Source organism: Dipteris shenzhenensis, chromosome 4 (assembly GCF_047967505.1).
Source record: "Dipteris shenzhenensis isolate YYH24624 ecotype China chromosome 4, Dip_SZ_1.0, whole genome shotgun sequence".
In the NCBI taxonomy this organism is placed as follows: Eukaryota; Viridiplantae; Streptophyta; class Polypodiopsida; order Gleicheniales; family Dipteridaceae; genus Dipteris; species Dipteris shenzhenensis.
The window spans coordinates 19,085,108-19,094,850 of NC_141599.1; positions in this window are offsets into that span (position 1 = coordinate 19,085,108).

Here is a 9,743-nt window from a genome sequence, read left to right on the forward strand (position 1 = left end):
CTTGGAAGCAGAGAAATGAGTGCCATATTTACCACACTGTTGTGCATGTGTGGACAAAACCATATAGGGACAAGCAATTGAGTGTGAGCAATTTAATGCAAGTATTGCAAGGGAAACCAACTATTTAGGCCAAGTATGAAATTCAAATACTTGTATTATCATAAAGAAGGGCTTGGAGCCCGTTACAACTAGTTGTAACTACAAAGGTGCTCGTGTAATTCACAACTACTCACCTCAATTTGATGCACTAGTCTATCTCTAGAGCAACACCAAGTCTAGGACTTTAAATTGCTCAGGACTAGAAACTTGCTAGAACTTGTCCTACTTTGGGTTTTACATTTAAATAGTTCTATGACCCTACTTGATTAGTTGGTTCTAGGAACTGACCTCCAAAACTCATGCGAGGGCTTCTTGAACCAGCATTTTTGGTTGGGCCACTTGTGTGGCTCCTTGTTAACTATCATCACCTCTTGGAGTCATGGCGCTTGGATCATTGGCACTAACCTAGCACTTGATTACTTAGAACCTGGGTTGGCCACTTGGACTAGGGTTCAACATTTTGACTCAGCTTGTGTTTTCTTGTGTAACCATGGTGATCAGAGACTAGTGTGAACAAGCCATTAGCACTAAAGAGATAGGGGTGGTGGATGAAGCGAGGTAGCTGTGGAGCCATCAGGTTCATCATTTGGATATGGCAAGACATACTTCACACTTTTCTAAAGTGTTCAAGATGCATATTTAGCAAATTCGTTATGTAAATCAAGTGAGCCTTCACTTGCTTCTATTGGCAAATCCTCATTGTTTTTGGTAGATAAGTGGCATGCTGAGTATTACAAGGATTAATTCAACATGCACCGTTTGCAAGAAGAATAAGCTATCAAGGCAAGTTGACATAGTTCATTGTATGGTATGCGACAAAAGCACCACATTGGAGAAAATCCCAAAGTTATAAGCACTTATGATGATGCTAGATGGTGCAAGTGTTGAGGCTATACTTAAAGATCCTTGAATGGAAAAATTATTGCATTTACTTATGTTTTTGTAGACATGCATGAGGTAAAACACATCCTGTGAAATCAAATTTATTTAGTCAGAAAAGTTCTTGACAAATGTATATGGAGTCCTTAAGGATACATTCCTATAAGAAATGAAGGTGTTTGAATACCTTTCATTTTCCTTTTGATTGGAAAGCAGAAATTCCAAGATGTTCATACTTGGGATTCATTACAAAAGCTTCTTAATATGAATGTGAGATTTTGTTATAAATTTTCTAAATTCTCTCTCTCTCTCTCACACACACATACACACACACACACATTAAATTAACCTAATGTTTTTCTCATTTTTTAACACACACACACACACACACACACACACACACACTCACGATCCCCCCCCACACACATACACATGCACATAATAACCACCTTGTTCATGATTCAATTTGTTACACAGGCATACTCATCCCCTTTGTCTTTATAATTATGTATGCGCTCGAATTAAAACACTCATAAACTTGCCCAGTTGGAAATATTGTTAAAAAATAATGTGGTATTATGCCCCGCCTCCCCTTCCCCATCACTCTTATGATATATATATATAAATAAAATAAAAGTATGCACACATGTTCTTATTAAAATTTCCCTTTTATTTTTATTTAAAAAATCTCCATTATTGTGTAATAAACCCAAATAAAAATTTCCCTTCTTCTCCCGTGTTAAGTGTTCCTGCCTTAGGTACTTGTTTTTACATTTGGTGGATTACTAAGAGATGATTTTCTATTATATCTAGGATTATATGATTTTCTATTATCTCTAGGCGATCTCCATACTTGGTTCCTTTAAAAACCTTCATAACATCCCCTTTGTTGGCTTACTCTTCTTTATTTAAACATAGGAATTTCTCTATACCAGTATAGGATATTCTCTAAGCCTATCCCTTCAAGGCACCGACCCACATCATCCACCGCCCTTCTATCTCTTTCTTTACTTGGCCACAACTATTTCATTAGTGTTTTTCTTTATTTGGCCACCACGTTTGACTCTATTGTGCTCATACAAGAAAGACTCTACTACTTGGACTTATACTTCATAAGAGGGCCTTTGTGCACCTCTCCTCATTATTTTGCTTGCTTGCGATAGCTTCTCTTTGCTTCCATGTGCTCTTACTACCATCTTTAAGCCCTGCCTAGTCTTCTTACTTGAGCTCTGTTGTGTGTTTCCCTACACTATTGCCTATCCTTACGTCTTCTACTTACCCGGCTTACTTCCTAATAAATCCCTTTCGCCCTTTCTTCTATTTTTTCCCCCCCTCCCCCCTTAGTTTCCTCTAAGTTTTTCCTAACCTCCGCTCCCCCCGCCCAATCTTTTTCGTCTCTCCCTACCGATATATTTGTCCTATTTTCCAAAAAAAAAGAGTATATTTTTCCCTAATTTTTACTTCTTCCTTTTTATAATATTATTTTTTCTTAATTAAACCCTTGTTACTCTTATATTCCTAATGATTATTGGCTCAACTTAATTAGTTTTTTCATATTAAGTTTCCTCTTATTCTACTTCTAATTTTTTAACCTCTTGCTTAACTAGTTCTTACTGTTTTGCTTATTGGATGGTGGCAGGTATGCAGACTCCCCTCTTCAATAAAAGTGATGCTTGCTTGGACTTGTCCAAGCTCTACTTTTATGTAGTTTGTGTAAGATGATTTTTACAAAATTGTCCACTGCTTGGTAACTTTTAGGGGTTCACCTACTTGTTCAAACTTTTTCTTTAATGCAATAAGTTTCACTTTCTTTTCCATTCTCCAACTTCAATCTCTAGTCATTTCACTATGCAAAGGAGTGTTGTCAAGTCTTCCACACACATGTGCTTTCCCCTGCAACTCTGGATGGTTGCACATAGTACACTTAAGTCATTAAGGCCTACTTGGCTTCTTGACTCCTTTCTCTAACTTGTTATTTATTTATTATTTTTTTCCTATTAAACATTTTTCTAATCCTTCTCTTTTCCTTGCAGAACTATTTATGGGTTGCCACTTCTCTAAACAACTTGCGTCTGACTCCTACCTCATAAACAATACATTTAAGTCATCATGGCCCTGGCCTTTTGACTCCTTTCATGTCTCTTATGAGCAATACTTTTTTATTACACTTACCTTTTACTTTTTCCTTTTTTATAAAAACTCTTCCAGCCTAGAGTATTGTTAGAATTGTCCACTTCTATCCATGCCTAATTTTACTATAACCGCTACTTACACATATCTATTAAACAATTTTCTTCGATACTGCTAAATTCTAACCTACCTTACTCAAGCACTTCTCTTTCATTTCTTTTCCATTGCTTAAAATTTGCACTTCTCAATACTTCTTATTCTCTTTGGGTAGACAGTAGGTCATCACACTAGGTGATGACCTATTGTCTCACCTAGTGTGTTGTATCCTACTAGGGCAAAGGTGGGTACACACGTGCACACACACACACACACACACACACACACACACACTCCTGTTTTTTCCATTGAACCATACTAATTACTTTTCTTCCCTTGAAAACCCTTTCCCAACTTATCCCCTCTCTCTAGCTCATTATATTCCCCCTAATTATTCCTCAATTTTTAGAGTTTTCTCTTAATTTTGCTATTTTTTATTTTCACTCCCTCTAATTTTGGCCTAATTATTTCTCCCTACTTTTTGCCTAATTTTCCTTAATTAAGTTTTTCCTGAAATCTCTCCTATTCTTTTTTGCTCACCCTTTTTCCCCTAATTTCCTTTATTTTCCTAATTCTCCTAATCTTGCCTAATCTTTTCCTATTTCTTCACGTTTTTCCTTAATTTTTTCCTATATTTTTAAAATTTTCTTATTTTCAATTTGTTTTTCTCCTGCCTAGTTTTTCATACTAATTTCCTTTTTATTTTTTTCCTAATTTTTATCTCTTACTTTCTTTTTGATCTTCAAAATTTTTCAAATTTACTCCTTATTTTTCCCTTCTTTGTTTTCTTTCCTTTTATTTTTCTATTTTTCCCTAAACTTAAATTTTTCCAATAAATCCCTTTCGCCCTTTCTTCTCTTTTATCTTCCCCTCCCCCCTTAGTTTCCTCTAAGTTTTTCCCTTTAACCTCCGCTCCCATCGCCCAATTTTTTTCATCTCTCCCTACCTATATATTTTTCCTGTTTTCCCAAAAAAGTTATATTTCCCCCTAATTTTTATTAATTTTTTATTAAAATATTTTGTTCTTAATTAAACCCTTATTACTCTTATATTCCTAATAATGATTATTGGCTCTACTTAATTAAAAATTTCATATTAAGTTTCCTCTTATTTTACTTCTAATTTTTAAACCTCTTGCTTACAATTTTTTCTAATAAACTCTCTCTTTTTTGTTATTACTTTTTCTCTCCCTATTGTTTACTAATTAATCTATTTAACCCCCTAATAACCTAACCTACCCCCCTCCTTCTACGTTACGGGCCGCCTTGCCATTCTACATTCATAACCCCCATTTCCTGACCCTTGCACTTCATGCATCCCGACTCTTGAATCTCTCCAACTCTGGTCCTGGCTCCTGACTTCCCCGACTCCTCCCCCTCTAACCTCTTCGACTCTAGTCCAGGCTCCTCCCTCCCCCTCTTCTATTTAAACCTACCTATCTTTACCCTCCTACCCACCTCCTAAGCTCCCCACTGGCTGACTGTACTCATCACTACTACATCTCTTGTCCATACCCCCTTTCTTTTGTCTGCTACAGTACGCTGCCATCTACGCACCTCGTGTTTGCCGCCTTCTTCCTCACTCCTTCTACCAGGTTGCTGCCTTCCTTCACGTCTCTTTGCTGTTGTGTTGCTATGTACAAACCCACCCAAGCTAGCTCATAGTGGTAAACCCGCTCGACAGTAGTCATTTGTACTACCCCATCTACTCCAATGCTGTCCTCTTGACCTCGACTATGGTGCACCCGAATCCTGATTGCACATGGCCTCTTGCCAATTTGCCGCGGCTCCTGTGCACTTTCACAACCGTCTTCAAACTTCTTGCCACCTCGGCTACTCTCCTCATCATAGGTCCTCTCATGCTTCATTAAAACTCTACACTTCTCACGTGATTTCTCCACTGGTTTTACACATCAATCCCCCCCCTCCCTCCCTGATCCCTTCTCCGTCCCTCTTTCATTTCACTCAATTTCACCTATTTAAACCCCCTCTTTTGCTTTAATTTTAAATAAAAACCCTCTTCCCTCCCTTTTACACTTTACCCTTTGTACTATATTTTTTATATTGTTTATTATTATTTTTTGACGAAATTTACTCTAAACTTATTGCTAATTCTCACTCCCCTTTTCCTCCTCTTCTCTAATTTTATCCAACCCCCCCCCCCCCCCCCTTTTCTTCCCCCTTTTTCTTTCTATTAATTTGTATTAAATTTGGCTTGGTTGTTCAATAACTATAACGTCTAGCATCACTATACCTTCTCCTTACTTCTTCCATAAATTCCTCCCCTTCCACACTCTTCTCACCTAACCTCCCTTTTACAAAGGTTCAATGTTTCTCTCTCTATAACCTCTAAACTCATTCTTCTACCCAAACATCTTGTATTTACATGAAGCTTGATAAGTGTATGGCCAAGTGTTAATTTTTATTGTGACTCTGACAACAAGGGAGGGGTGTTTATGACACCTGTCTTCCCCAATAAAGTCAAAACTGGTTCTTACTATTTCGCTTATTGGATGGTGGCAAGTATGCATACTCCCCTCTTCAATAAAAGTGGTGCTTGCTAGGACTTATCCAAGCTCTAATTTTATGCAGTTTGTGTAAAATCATTTTTGCAAAATTGCCCACCGCTTGGTAAATTTTAGGGGTTCACCTACTTGTTCAAACTTTTTCTTTAATGCAATAAGTTTCACTTTCTTTTCCATTCTCTAGCTTCAATCTCTAGTCATGACTATGCAAAGGGGTGTTCTCAAGTCTTACACACACACAATAATTTTGATTAGTAAATGTATCACACACACACACACACACACACACACACACACACACACACACACACACACACACACACACATGTATACTTTCCCACCGATGAATTATTATTTTATGTACACCTCGTAAAATCTCCTTTATACTCTCTTTTTAACCACCTCACACACCAAGCACACTAATCCTCCCATACCTCCACTAACCCCTTCTCAACCCATGCTCTCATTCGCTCCTTACTCCACTTGTGACTTAAACATTTTTGAAATTATCTAAGAATCCATATGGTTGTTTATATTCCTAGGTAAAGCGATAACAAGCCGGGGAAAATAGGTATTACCTGTCTACCCAAATGTAACTATGTTGTTCTAACACCTAGTTTGTTTGGATGGTGGCAAAAGTGGACCCTGACCTTGGAAACTGAACTGTCGGAGGATTTAGAATCTTTTTTTAATACTGTGTTTGTCAAACTCAATATTATTAATAATTCTTAATTTTGGTGGAAACTTTTGCAAACTCTAGTTGTTCCCCATTTTTTTGCTTTTATATGAAATTAATTTTATGGCTCAATTATTGATGGGCCTTTTTAATGTAAACACACACTTTGATTTCTCAACTAGCCTTTGGTCGGGCTAGTGCCATACAATTAATTCACATCCATTGGATAATTCTTTAGCATGGATAATCCCTAGTCATTTTGTGATCTGCCTTTATTTTAACTAATTTTTGCATCTCTTTTGCAAAAGTGGTTTACGCATTTAGTATTGGCATCATTTTTTCATTTTGATACTTATCTTATCGACCCACTTTTATTCAATTATTATCAGTACGTGGGAAGTAAGTTCCATATGGTGGGCTTACTCCCCACCATGTGGTCTTACCCTCTAGGTTGGTGGTGGGACACACACACACAATAATTTTGATTAGTAAATGTATCTCACACACTCATACACTTATTTCTTCACACACACACACACAATACTTTTGATTAGTAAATGTATCTCACACACACATACACTTATTTCTTCACACACACACACACGCACACATGTATACTTTCTCACCGATGAATTATTCTTTTATGTATACCTCATGAAATCTCCCCTTTATACTCTTTTCTTAACCATCCTACACACCAAGCACACTAATCCTCCCATACCTCCATTAACCCCTTCTCAACCCATGCTCTTATTCGCTCCTTACTCCACTTGTGACTTAAACATTTTTTAAATTATCTAAGGATCCATATGGTTGTATATATTCCTAGGGAAAGCGATAACAAGCCGGGGAAAATAAGCATTAACTGTCTACCCAAATGTAACTATTTTGTTTTGACACCTAGTTTGTTTGGATTGTGGTAGGTAAGTGGACCCTGATCTTGGATTATGGACTGCTGCTTGAGGATTCGACATCTTTTTTCAAAACTATTTTTGTCAAACTCAATATTATTAATAATTCTTACTTTTGGTGGAAACTTCTGCAAACTCTAGTTGTTCCCCATTTTTTCATTTTTTATCCAATTGATGGAATTAATTGTATGGCTCAATTATTGATGGGACTTTTTAATCTAAACACACACACACACACACACACACACACACACACACACACACACACACACACACACACACAGAGGCATGCATGCGCATGCACTCACTCACTCACTCACTTAACGTGCATGGCTTATTCTCATTTAAATTCCTTGTTGGTGCGGGAACTCATTCCAAGGTGCTCATATTTGTAAGTCATTACATGGTGCTCATATTTTGCAAACTATATGCCCCCTCCCTTTATATAAAGGGATAGGTGTGCCCATGCTAAGTGATTGGCTATAAACCATTGACACTCCACAAGAGACCATAAGGGAGCATTCAACTAAGTAGGGGGATACACAATTTGGGGACCTTTCCTTATGCTCTAGACTACAGTGTCTTGGCAGCATGCCTACTGCATGTGATGAGCACTTGTCTGAGGTATCTTGGTGCAAGATAACATGATTTATTTTTTCTATCCTTTATTTCTATTCAATACTTTAGATCTCATTGACCTTGGGAATTTCTTGTGTACTTAGAAGTTGGAACTATCTGAGTGTATCCGTTTTGGTTCAAGTTCTTTATTTGGTTTACATTGTTCTGCTACATGGGAGATCTAGCAATCTATCAAGTACAATTACAGTACATGCCTAGATTCTCTAACATCATTTTCATATAGGTATGTGCCTAGTCCCATCCTCAAGAAAATCTCTTCTATCTTGTGTGCCTACCAGAAGTACAAATGGATGTTTAACCTATGGGGATTAACTTTACATTTTAAAGTAAAAATAAACTCTCTCTATAATGTACATATTTATGTTATTTAAAATTTTAGATGTATTGGATTCTTTATCTAGGCACTATGTCATCCATTAGATTTGTCCTATGAGCCATGTAATGGATACCTATCATTAAAGTTGCAAAATTTTTGTAAGTATTATTATGTTATTATTCTAATGTTGGATCAAACTCTCTCATTCCACACACTCAAATTTTCAAGAAACTTCTCAGAGGTAGCTCCATAAGAGGTTAAATAATACAATAGTGAACCTTTAATCTTAGATATTGTTAAGATAAATATTATCAAGACATGCATAATAGCATATTCTAAATGGGGTTTTATTAAGCAATAGCAAGTCTGATACGACACTAGGCTTTGACAACTACTATGAAGAGAGGGTATGAAAGAATTCTGATGTGTGCATCTAGAAAATATATCTACTTGTTGTCCTCCAACTCACCCCTCTATAAGAAGTACACATGGAAATATTGTTCTAAGGCTCATTACTCAGAAGGGACCCTCTCAGAAATAGCTTGCCTAAGAAGAGTCTACGGTAGATGTTAGGATCAATCATATTAATGAAACCCTCATGCAAAGGCTTTTGTAGAGTGGAGGAGGAGGAGCTAGCTGACATGATGGTAGCTTTGATTAGCAGTAGCAGAGAGCCGACACGATGCTGCCAAGAGAGGGACAGAGACCACACGCAAGACAAAGAGTGCCTAGAGCACATTCTCTTGAAGTACGACCTATCGTTCCTTAAGGGGGACCAACAGAGACGAGGGGTCACTCTAGACATAGCCCAAAGAGTTCAGAGATCAAGGAGACCACGTCCCCCACCATAGTGCGAGATAGCTCGACAAACACAAATGTGAGATATCTTCACAGCTCACTAGAGATCCATTCGTGTACTAGGATTCGGTTTTCTGAGTCCCAGTCCCTAGATTAACTTGATTTAGTTTGTACTGGATAGATTGACTTGATTCAACTTGTATTTGATTAATTACGATTTTGCTAGCATAGATTAGTACTCAACAAAGGCCCTAGTGTGCCCTTTGCTCAGCCCCTTGAGGCTTGTATAAGTTTTCCTTTTTTGTGCACTTTGTCCCCTTGAGGCCCTCTTGAGGCTTGTATGAGTTTTCCTTTCCTATGCACTCTATCCCATAGGCTCACGAGGCCTTCCATGGATGTTAATCCATCTCTCTCTCTCTCTCTCTCTCTCTCTCACACACACACACACACACACGCACGCACGCACGCACGTGCACACACACACACACACACACACACACACACACACACACACACACACACACACACACACACACACACACACACACACACATTAATGTAGCTCAATAAATGTATCTCACTTTCACACACACACTTTTTTTTTGTGTGTCGAATTCACACATACACACACACATTTTTCTTAATGAATCGTTTCTTGCACATGTACACATTCTT